Source organism: Triticum aestivum, chromosome 5A, assembly GCF_018294505.1.
Source record: "Triticum aestivum cultivar Chinese Spring chromosome 5A, IWGSC CS RefSeq v2.1, whole genome shotgun sequence".
NCBI classification, from domain to species: Eukaryota; Viridiplantae; Streptophyta; class Magnoliopsida; order Poales; family Poaceae; genus Triticum; species Triticum aestivum.
In genome coordinates this window covers 421079067-421088434 of record NC_057806.1, presented here as the reverse complement: position 1 = coordinate 421088434, position 9368 = coordinate 421079067, and positions in this window count along the sequence as shown.

Sequence of the window (9368 nt, the reverse complement as noted above, 5' to 3'; positions counted from 1 at the left end):
GAACGTCAAAGTTCTCTGCTGAAAATGAAAGTCTTTCTGGCACCCAGCTTGCCGGAAGCCGGCATCGAGAACGTCAAAGTTCTCTGCTGAAAATAAAAGTCTTCCTGACAACCAGCTTGCCAGAAGCCGGCATCGAGAACGTCAAAGTTCTCTGCTGAAGATAAAAGTCTTCCTGGCAACCAGCTTGCCGGAAGCCGGCATCAAGAACGTCAAAGTTCTCTGCCGAAGATGAAAGTCTTCCTGGCAACCAGCTTGCCGGAAGCCGGCGTTGAGAACGTCAAAGTTCTCAGCTGAAGATAAAAGCCTTCCCGGCAGGCCAGTATCGCTAGGGGCTATGAGTGCCAAGAATCGTCCACGGCAAATCAGAGTTGCCGGGGGCTGCACTATCAGATAAGTTTTTTTTTGTCCCTCATCATGCATCCTCTTATGGACTGGGGAAAGCAAACCCACGTTCCTCCCCGGAAACTGCCGTGCTCCCCCGACTCTAGGCCCTGGGGCTCATCCTCGGGGCCAAGATTGGTCGTAGTCGCGGCAGCAAAGGGATGGAACGAGGATACCTCACCACCTCATTCCTATCTCCGTCAAAAGCGTGAGAAAGGTCGAGCGACGTGGGAAGGCGGCAGGGTCTGCTGCCAGGAGAGAAATTGTCTGTCTGAGGGATACCAAGGATTTGTTCCTTGGCGTGGGTTTAACTCGCGAGACAAATAACCCGGCAAACATTCCCTTTTCATTAAAAACATCCCACTCAGGTACAGTCCGTGGAGGATGAAAAACATGAAAGAGAGGATTACAAGTTCTAGATACAGCTAAGGCCCAAAGGCTTACAAACTAAAAAGATAAGATGCCCGTAATCCCTTTCCTGTCCCCCTTTTCAGGAGGCAGGTCACGGAGGCGAAAAGGGCAAAAGGAGTGCCTAAGCGAGCTACGGGTGCCAGAAGACACCAAGGGAACATCCCGGGGGCCGTCCGAAGGCTGAACGGCGACGGCGACGCCGGAAGCGGGGCTCGAAGACAGGGCGGCGGGACGTCAGCACGCTGTCGAGGGCTCCACGCCCCCGTACTCCGGCTTGACGGCCTTGTCGCCCGCACTCTTCCCCTTCCGCGGCCTCCCTACGACAGCCGCCCAAGGAGACGACCCCGGCGAGTTCAAGAAGCCGGCGACGCGGATGATGGGGTCGCCGGTGCCGCGCAAGGCGGCGCCCGACGCCTAGTCGGACCCGCTACTCCGCCGCCCGCTACCCTCGTCGTCGCTATCGCTCCCCTCCTCATCGCTCTCGCTCGAGGAGGAGCCTTTGCTGTCGGAGGAGCTGTCCACGCAGCACTTCGACCGAGTGCCGAAGCACCCGAAGGCCTTGACGGAGAGGAGATCACCCTCCATCAATTTAAAATGGAGGGTAAACCCCTCCGTCAAGCTGTGGATGCGGGCGAACGTCTTCCACCCTCGATCAAGATACATCACATTAGGGGCTGGGAATGCAACGCGGACTCGCGTGCCGCTGATCCCACAACCCCTCATGTGCAACCTCAGTGTCTCGGGCGGCTCCACTTCCATCGCGCGCGCAAACGGGGCAGGAAGACGGAGGCGACGACGAGGCGCCCGGCGTAGCCTAACGAAGAACTCGCAAGGGTCGTCCCCTATATGGACCGCCATGGGGGGAGAAGCCGCCGGCGGAGGTGAAGCTGACTCTAGTGTAAAATTATTTGAACTAGCTGGTAGAGCTAGTTCAACTCTAGTGTAAGATTATTTGTACTAGGTTATAGAGCTAGTTCAACTCTAGTGTAAAATTATTTGAACTAGCTTGTAGAGCTAGTTCAACTCTAGTGTAAAATTAATTGTACTAGGTTATAGAGCTAGTTCAACTATAGTGTAAGATTATTTGTACTAGCTTGTAGAGCTAGTTGAACTCTAGTGTAAGATTATTTGTACTAGGTTATTGAGCTGGTTCTACTCTAGTGTAAAGTAATTTGTACTAGCATGTGGAGCTAGTTCAACTCCAGTGTAAAATTATCTGTACAAGGTTATAGAGCTAGTTCAACTCTAGTGTAAAATTATTTCTACTAGACTATAGAGCTAGTTCAATTCTAGTGTAAGATTATTTGAACTAGCTTGTAGAGCTAGTTGAACTCTAGTGTAAGATAATTTGTTCTAGGTTATAGAGCTGGTTCTACTCTGGTGTAAAATTATTTGAACTAGCTTGTAGAGCTAGTTCAACTGTAGTGTAAAATTATTTGTACTAGGTTATAGAGCTAGTTCAACTCTAGGGTAAAATGATTTGAACTAGCATGTAGAGCTAGTTTAACTCTAGTGTAAAGTTATTTCAACTAGAGGTAGTTCGACTCTAGTGTAATATTATTTGAACTAGCTTGTAGATATAGCTCAACTCCACTTTAAAATTATTTATACTAGGTTATAGAGCTAGTTTAACTCTAGTGTAAAATTACTTGAACTAGATTGTAGATCTATTTCAACTCTTGTGTAAAATTATTTGAACTTGCTTGTAGAGCTAGGTCAACTCTAGTGTAAAATTATTTGAACTAGCTTGCAGAGCTAGTTCAACTCGAGTGTAATATTATTTGAACTAGCTAGTTCAACTCTAGTGTATAATTATTTGTACTAGGTGATAGAGCTAGTTCAACTCTAGTGTAAAATTATTTGTACTAGGTGATAGAGCTAGTTCAACTCTAGTGTAAAATTATTTGAACTAGCTTGTAGAGCTAGTTCAACTCTAGTGTAAAATTATTTGAACTAGCTTGTAGAGCTAGTTCAACTCTAGTGTAAAATTATTTTCACTAGCATGTGGAGCTAGTTCAACTCTAGTGTAAAATTATTTGTACTAGGTTATAGAGATAGTTCAACTCTAGTGTAAAATTATTTGTGCTAGACCGTAGAGCTAGTTCAACTATAGTGTAAGATTATTTGAACTAGCTTGTAGAGCTAGTCAACTCTAGTGTAAGATTATTTGTACTAGGTTATAGAGCTGGTTCAACTCTAGTGTAAAATTATTTGAACTAGCTTGTAGAGCTAGTTCAACTCTAGTGTAAAATTAATTGTACTAGGTTATAGAGCTAGTTCAACTATAGTGTAAGATTATTTGTACTAGCTTGTAGAGCTAGTTGAACTCTAGTGTAAGATTATTTGTACTAGGTTATTGAGCTGGTTCTACTCTAGTATAAAATAATTTGTACTAGCATGTGGAGCTAGTTCAACTCTAGGGTAAAATTATCTGTACTAGGTTATAGAGCTAGTTCAACTCTAGTGTAAAATTATTTGTACTAGACTGTAGAGCTAGTTCAATTCTAGTGTAAGATTATTTGAACTAGCTTGTAGAGCTAGTTGAACTCTAGTGTAAGATAATTTGTTCTAGGTTATAGAGCTGGTTCTACTCTAGTGTAAAATTATTTGAACTAGCTTGTAGAGCTAGTTCAACTGTAGTGTAAAATTATTTGTACTAGGTTATAGAGCTAGTTCAACTCTAGGGTAAAATGATTTGAACTAGCTTGTAGAGCTAGTTTAACTCTAGTGTAAAGTTATTTCAACTAGAGGTAGTTCGACTCTAGTGTAATATTATTTGAACTAGCTTGTAGATATAGCTCAACTCCACTTTAAAATTATTTATACTAGGTTATAGAGCTAGTTTAACTCTAGTGTAAAATTACTTGAACTAGATTGTAGATCTATTTCAACTCTTGTGTAAAATTATTTGAACTTGCTTGTAGAGCTAGGTCAACTCTAGTGTAAAATTATTTGAACTAGCTTGCAGAGCTAGTTCAACTCGAGTGTAATATTATTTGAACTAGCTAGTTTAACTCTAGTGTATAATTATTTGTACTAGGTGATAGAGCTAGTTCAACCCTAGTGTAAAATTATTTGTACTAGGTGATAGAGCTAGTTCAACTCTAGTGTAAAATTATTTGAACTAGCTTGTAGAGCTAGTTCAACTCTAGTGTAAAATTATTTGAACTAGCTTGTAGAGCTAGTTCAACTCTAGTGTAAAATTATTTTCACTAGCATGTGGAGCTAGTTCAACTCTAGTGTAAAATTATTTGTACTAGGTTATATAGATAGTTCAACTCTAGTGTAAAATTATTTGTGCTAGACCGTAGAGCTAGTTCAACTATAGTGTAAGATTATTTGAACTAGCTTGTAGAGCTAGTCAACTCTAGTGTAAGATTATTTGTACTAGGTTATAGAGCTGGTTCAACTCTATTGTAAAATTATTTGTAGTAGCTTGTAAAGCCAGTTCAACTGTAGTGTAAAATTATTTGAACTAGCATGCAGAGCTAGTTCAACTCTAGTGTAAAATTATATGTACTAGATTGTAGAGCTAGTTCAACTCGAGTGTAAAATTGTTTGTACTAGGTTATAGAGCTAGTTCAACCCTAGTGTAAGATTATTTGAACTAGCTTGTAGAGCTAGTTGATCTCTAGTGTAAGATTATTTGTACAAGGTTATAGAGCCGGTTCTACTCTAGTGTAAAATTATTTGAACTAGCTTATAGAGCTAGTTCAACTCTAGTGTAAAATTATTTGAACTAACTTGTAGAGCTAGTTCAACACAAGTGTAAAATTATTTGTACTAGGTTATGGAGCTAGTTCAACTCTAGTGTATAATTATTTGTACTAGGTGATAGAGCTAGTTCAACTCTAGTGTAAAATTATTTGAACTAGCTTGTAGAGCTAGTTCAACTCTAGTGTAAAATTATTTGTACTAGGTTATAGAGCTAGTTCATCTCTAGTGTATAATTATTTGTACTAGGTGATAGAGCTAGTTCAACTCTAGTGTAAAATTATTTGAACTACCTTGTATAGCTAGTTCAACTCTAGTGTAAAATTATTTGTACTAGGTTATAGAGCTAGTTCAACTCTAGTGTATAATTATTTGTACTAGGTGATAGTGCCAGTTCAACTCTAGTGTCAAATTATTTGTACTAGGTTATAGAGCTAGTTCAACTCTATTGTAAAACTATTTGAACTAGCCTGTAGAGCTAGGTCAACTCTAGTGTAAAATTATTTGTACTAGGTTACAGAGCTAGTTCAACTCTAGGGTAAAATGATTTGAACTAGCTTGTAGACCTAGTTTAACTCTAGTGTAAAGTTATTTCAACAAGAGCTAGTTCGACTCTATTGTAATATTATTTGAACTAGCTTGTAGATATAGCTCAACTCCACTGTAAAATTATTTATACTAGGTTATAGAGCTAGTTCAACTCTAGGGTAAAATGATTTGAACTAGCTTGTAGAGCTAGGTCAACTCTAGTGTAAAAATATTTGTACTAGGTTATAGCGCTAGTTCAACTCTAGTGTCAAATTATTTGTACTAGGTTATAGATCTAGTTCAACTCTACTGTAAAACTATTTGAACTAGCCTGTAGAGCTAAGTCAACTCTAGTGTAAAATTATTTGAACTAGCTTGTAGAGCTAGTTCAACTCTAGTGTAAAGTTATTTGAACTAGCATGTAGCGCTAGTTCGACTCTAGTGTAAAATTATTTGAACTAGCTTGTAGAGCTAGTTCAACTCGGGTGTAATATTATTTGTACTAGGTTATAGAGCTACTTCAACTCTAGTGTAAAATTATTTGTACTAGGTTATAGAGCTAGTTCAACTCTAGTGTCAAATTATTTGTACTATGTTATAGAGCTAGTTGAACTCAAGTGTAAAATTATTTGTACTAGACTGTAGAGCTAGTTCAACTCTAGTGTAAGATTATTTGAACTACCTTGTAGAGCTAGTTGAACTCTAGTGTAAAATTATTTGAACTCGCTTGTAGAGCTAGCGCAACACAAGTGTGAAATTATTTCTACTAGGTTATGGAGCTAGTTCAACTCTAGTGTATAATTATTTGTACTAGGTGATAGAGCTAGTTCAATTCTAATGTAAAATTATTTGAACTAGCTTGTTGAGCTAGTTCAACTCTAGCGTAAAATTATTTGAACTAGCTTATAGAGCTAGTTCAACTCTAGTGTAAACTTATTTGAACTAGCTTGTAGAGCTAGTTCAACTCTAGTGTAAAATTATTTGTACTACGTTATAGTGCTAGTTCAACTCTAGTGTATAATTATTTGTACTAGGTGATAGAGCTAGTTCAACTCTAGTGTCAAATTATTTGTACTAGGTTATAGAGCTAGTTCAACTCTATTGTAAAACTTTTTGAACTAGCCTGTATAGATAGGTCAACTCTAGTGTAAGATTATTTGAACTAGCTTGTAGAGCTAGTTCAACTCTAGTGTATAATTATTTGTACTAGGTTACATAGCTAGTTCAACTCTAGGGTAAAATGATTTGAACTAGCTTGTAGAGCTAGTTTAACTCTTGTGTAAATTTATTTGAACTAGAGCTAGTTCGACTCTAGTGTAATATTATTTGTACAAGCTTGTAGATATAGCTCAACTCCACTGTAAAATTATTTATACTAGGTTATTGAGCTAGTTTAACTCTAATGTAAAATTACTTGAACTAGGTTATTTAAACTTGCTTGTAGAGCTAGGTCAACTCTAGTGTAAAATTATTTGAACTAGCTTGCAGAGCTAGTTCAACTCTAGTGTAATATTATTTGATCTAGCTAGTTCAACTCTAGTGTATAATTATTTGTACTAGGTGATAGAGCTAGTTCAACTCTAATGTAAAATTATTTGAACTAGCTTGTTGAGCTAGTTCAACTCTAGCGTAAAATTATTTGAACTAGCTTATAGAGCTAGTTCAACTCTAGTGTAAACTTATTTGAACTAGCTTGTAGAGCTAGTTCAACTCTAGTGTAAAATTATTTGTACTACGTTATAGTGCTAGTTCAACTCTAGTGTATAATTATTTGTACTAGGTGATAGAGCTAGTTCAACTCTAGTGTCAAATTATTTGTACTAGGTTATAGAGCTAGTTCAACTCTATTGTAAAACTTTTTGAACTAGCCTGTATAGATAGGTCAACTCTAGTGTAAGATTATTTGAACTAGCTTGTAGAGCTAGTTCAACTCTAGTGTATAATTATTTGTACTAGGTTACATAGCTAGTTCAACTCTAGGGTAAAATGATTTGAACTAGCTTGTAGAGCTAGTTTAACTCTTGTGTAAATTTATTTGAACTAGAGCTAGTTCACTCTAGTGTAATATTATTTGTACAAGCTTGTAGATATAGCTCAACTCCACTGTAAAATTATTTATACTAGGTTATTGAGCTAGTTTAACTCTAATGTAAAATTACTTGAACTAGGTTATTTAAACTTGCTTGTAGAGCTAGGTCAACTCTAGTGTAAAATTATTTGAACTAGCTTGCAGAGCTAGTTCAACTCTAGTGTAATATTATTTGATCTAGCTAGTTCAACTCTAGTGTATAATTATTTGTACTAGGTGATAGAGCTAGTTCAACTCTAGTGTCAAATTATTTGTACTAGGTTATAGATCTAGTTCAACTCTACTGTAAAACTATTTGAACTAGCCTGTAGAGCTAAGTCAACTCTAGTGTAAAATTATATGAACTAGCTTGTAGAGCTAGTTCAACTCTAGTGTAAAGTTATTTGAACTAGCATGTAGCGCTAGTTCGACTCTAGTGTAAAATTATTTGAACTAGCTTGTAGAGCTAGTTCAACTCCAGTGTAATATTATTTGTACTAGGTTATAGAGCTACTTCAACTCTAGTGTAAAATTATTTGTACTAGGTTATAGAGCTAGTTCAACTCTAGTGTCAAATTATTTGTACTAGGTTATAGAGCTAGTTCAACTCTATTGTAAAATTATTTTAACTAGCTTGTAGAGCCAGTTCAACTGTAGTGTAAAATTATTTGAACTAGCTTGGAGAGCTAGTTCAACTCTAGTGTAAAATTATCTGTACTAGGTTATAGAGCTAGTTCAACTCGAGTGTAAAATTGTTTGTACTAGGTTATAGAGCTAGTTGAACCCTAGTGTAAGATTATTTGAACTAGCTTGTAGAGCTAGTTGATCTCTAGTGTAAGATTATTTGTACTAGGTTATAGAGCCGGTTCTACTCTAGTGTAAAATTATTTGAACTAGCTTATAGAGCTAGTTCAACTCTAGTGCAAAATTATTTGAACTAGCTTGTAGATATAGCTCAACACAAGTGTAAAATTATTTGTACTACGTTATAGAGCTAGTTCAACTCTAGCGTATAATTATTTGTACTAGGTGATAGAGCTAGTTCAACTCTAGTGTAAAATTATTTGAACTAGGTTATAGATCTAGTTAAACTCTACTGTAAAACTATTTGAACTAGCCTGTAGAGCTAAGTCAACTCTAGTGTAAAATTATTTGAACTAGCTTGTAGAGCTAGTTCAACTCTAGTGTAAATTTATTTGAACTAGCATGTAGCGCTAGTTCGACTCTAGTGTAAAATTATTTGAACTGGCTTGTAGAGCTAGTTCAACTCCAGTGTAATATTATTTGTACTAGGCTATAGAGCTACTTCAACTCTAGTGTAAAATTATTTGTACTAGGTTATAGAGCTAGTTCAACTCTAGTGTCAAATTATTTGTACTAGGTTATAGAGCTAGTTCAACTCTATTGTATAATTATTTTAACTAGCTTGTAGAGCCAGTTCAACTGTAGTGTAAAATTATTTGAACTAGCTTGCAGAGCTAGTTCAACTCTAGTGTAAAATTATCTGTACTAGGTTATAGAGCTAGTTCAACTCGAGTGTAAAATTGTTTGTACTAGGTTATAGAGCTAGTTCAACCCTAGTGTAAGATTATTTGAACTAGCTTGTAGAGCTAGTTGATCTCTAGTGTAAGATTATTTGTACTAGGTTATAGAGCCGGTTCTACTCTAGTGTAAAATTATTTGAACTAGCTTATAGAGCTAGTTCAACTCTAGTGTAAAATTATTTGAACTAACTTGTAGAGCTAGTTCAACACAAGTGTAAAATTATTTGTACTAGGTTATGGAGCTAGTTCAACTCTAGTGTATAATTATTTGTACTAGGTGATAGAGCTAGTTCAACTCTAGTGTAAAATTATTTGAACTAGCTTGTAGAGCTAGTTCAACTCTAGTGTAAAAATATTTGTAATAGGTTATAGAGCTAGTTCATCTCTAGTGTATAATTATTTGTACTAGGTGATAGAGCTAGTTCAACTCTAGTGTAAAATTATTTGAACTACCTTGTAGAGCTAGTTCAACTCTAGTGTAAAATTATTTGTACTAGGTTATAGAGCTAGTTCAACTCTAGTGTATAATTTTTTGTACTAGGTGACAGAGCCAGTTCAACTCTAGTGTCAAATTATTTGTACTAGGTTATAGAGCTAGTTCAACTCTATTGTAAAACTATTTGAACTAGCCTGTAGAGCTAGGTCAACTCTAGTGTAAAATTATTTGTACTAGGTTACAGAGCTAGTTCAACTCTAGGGTAAAATGATTTGAACTACCTTGT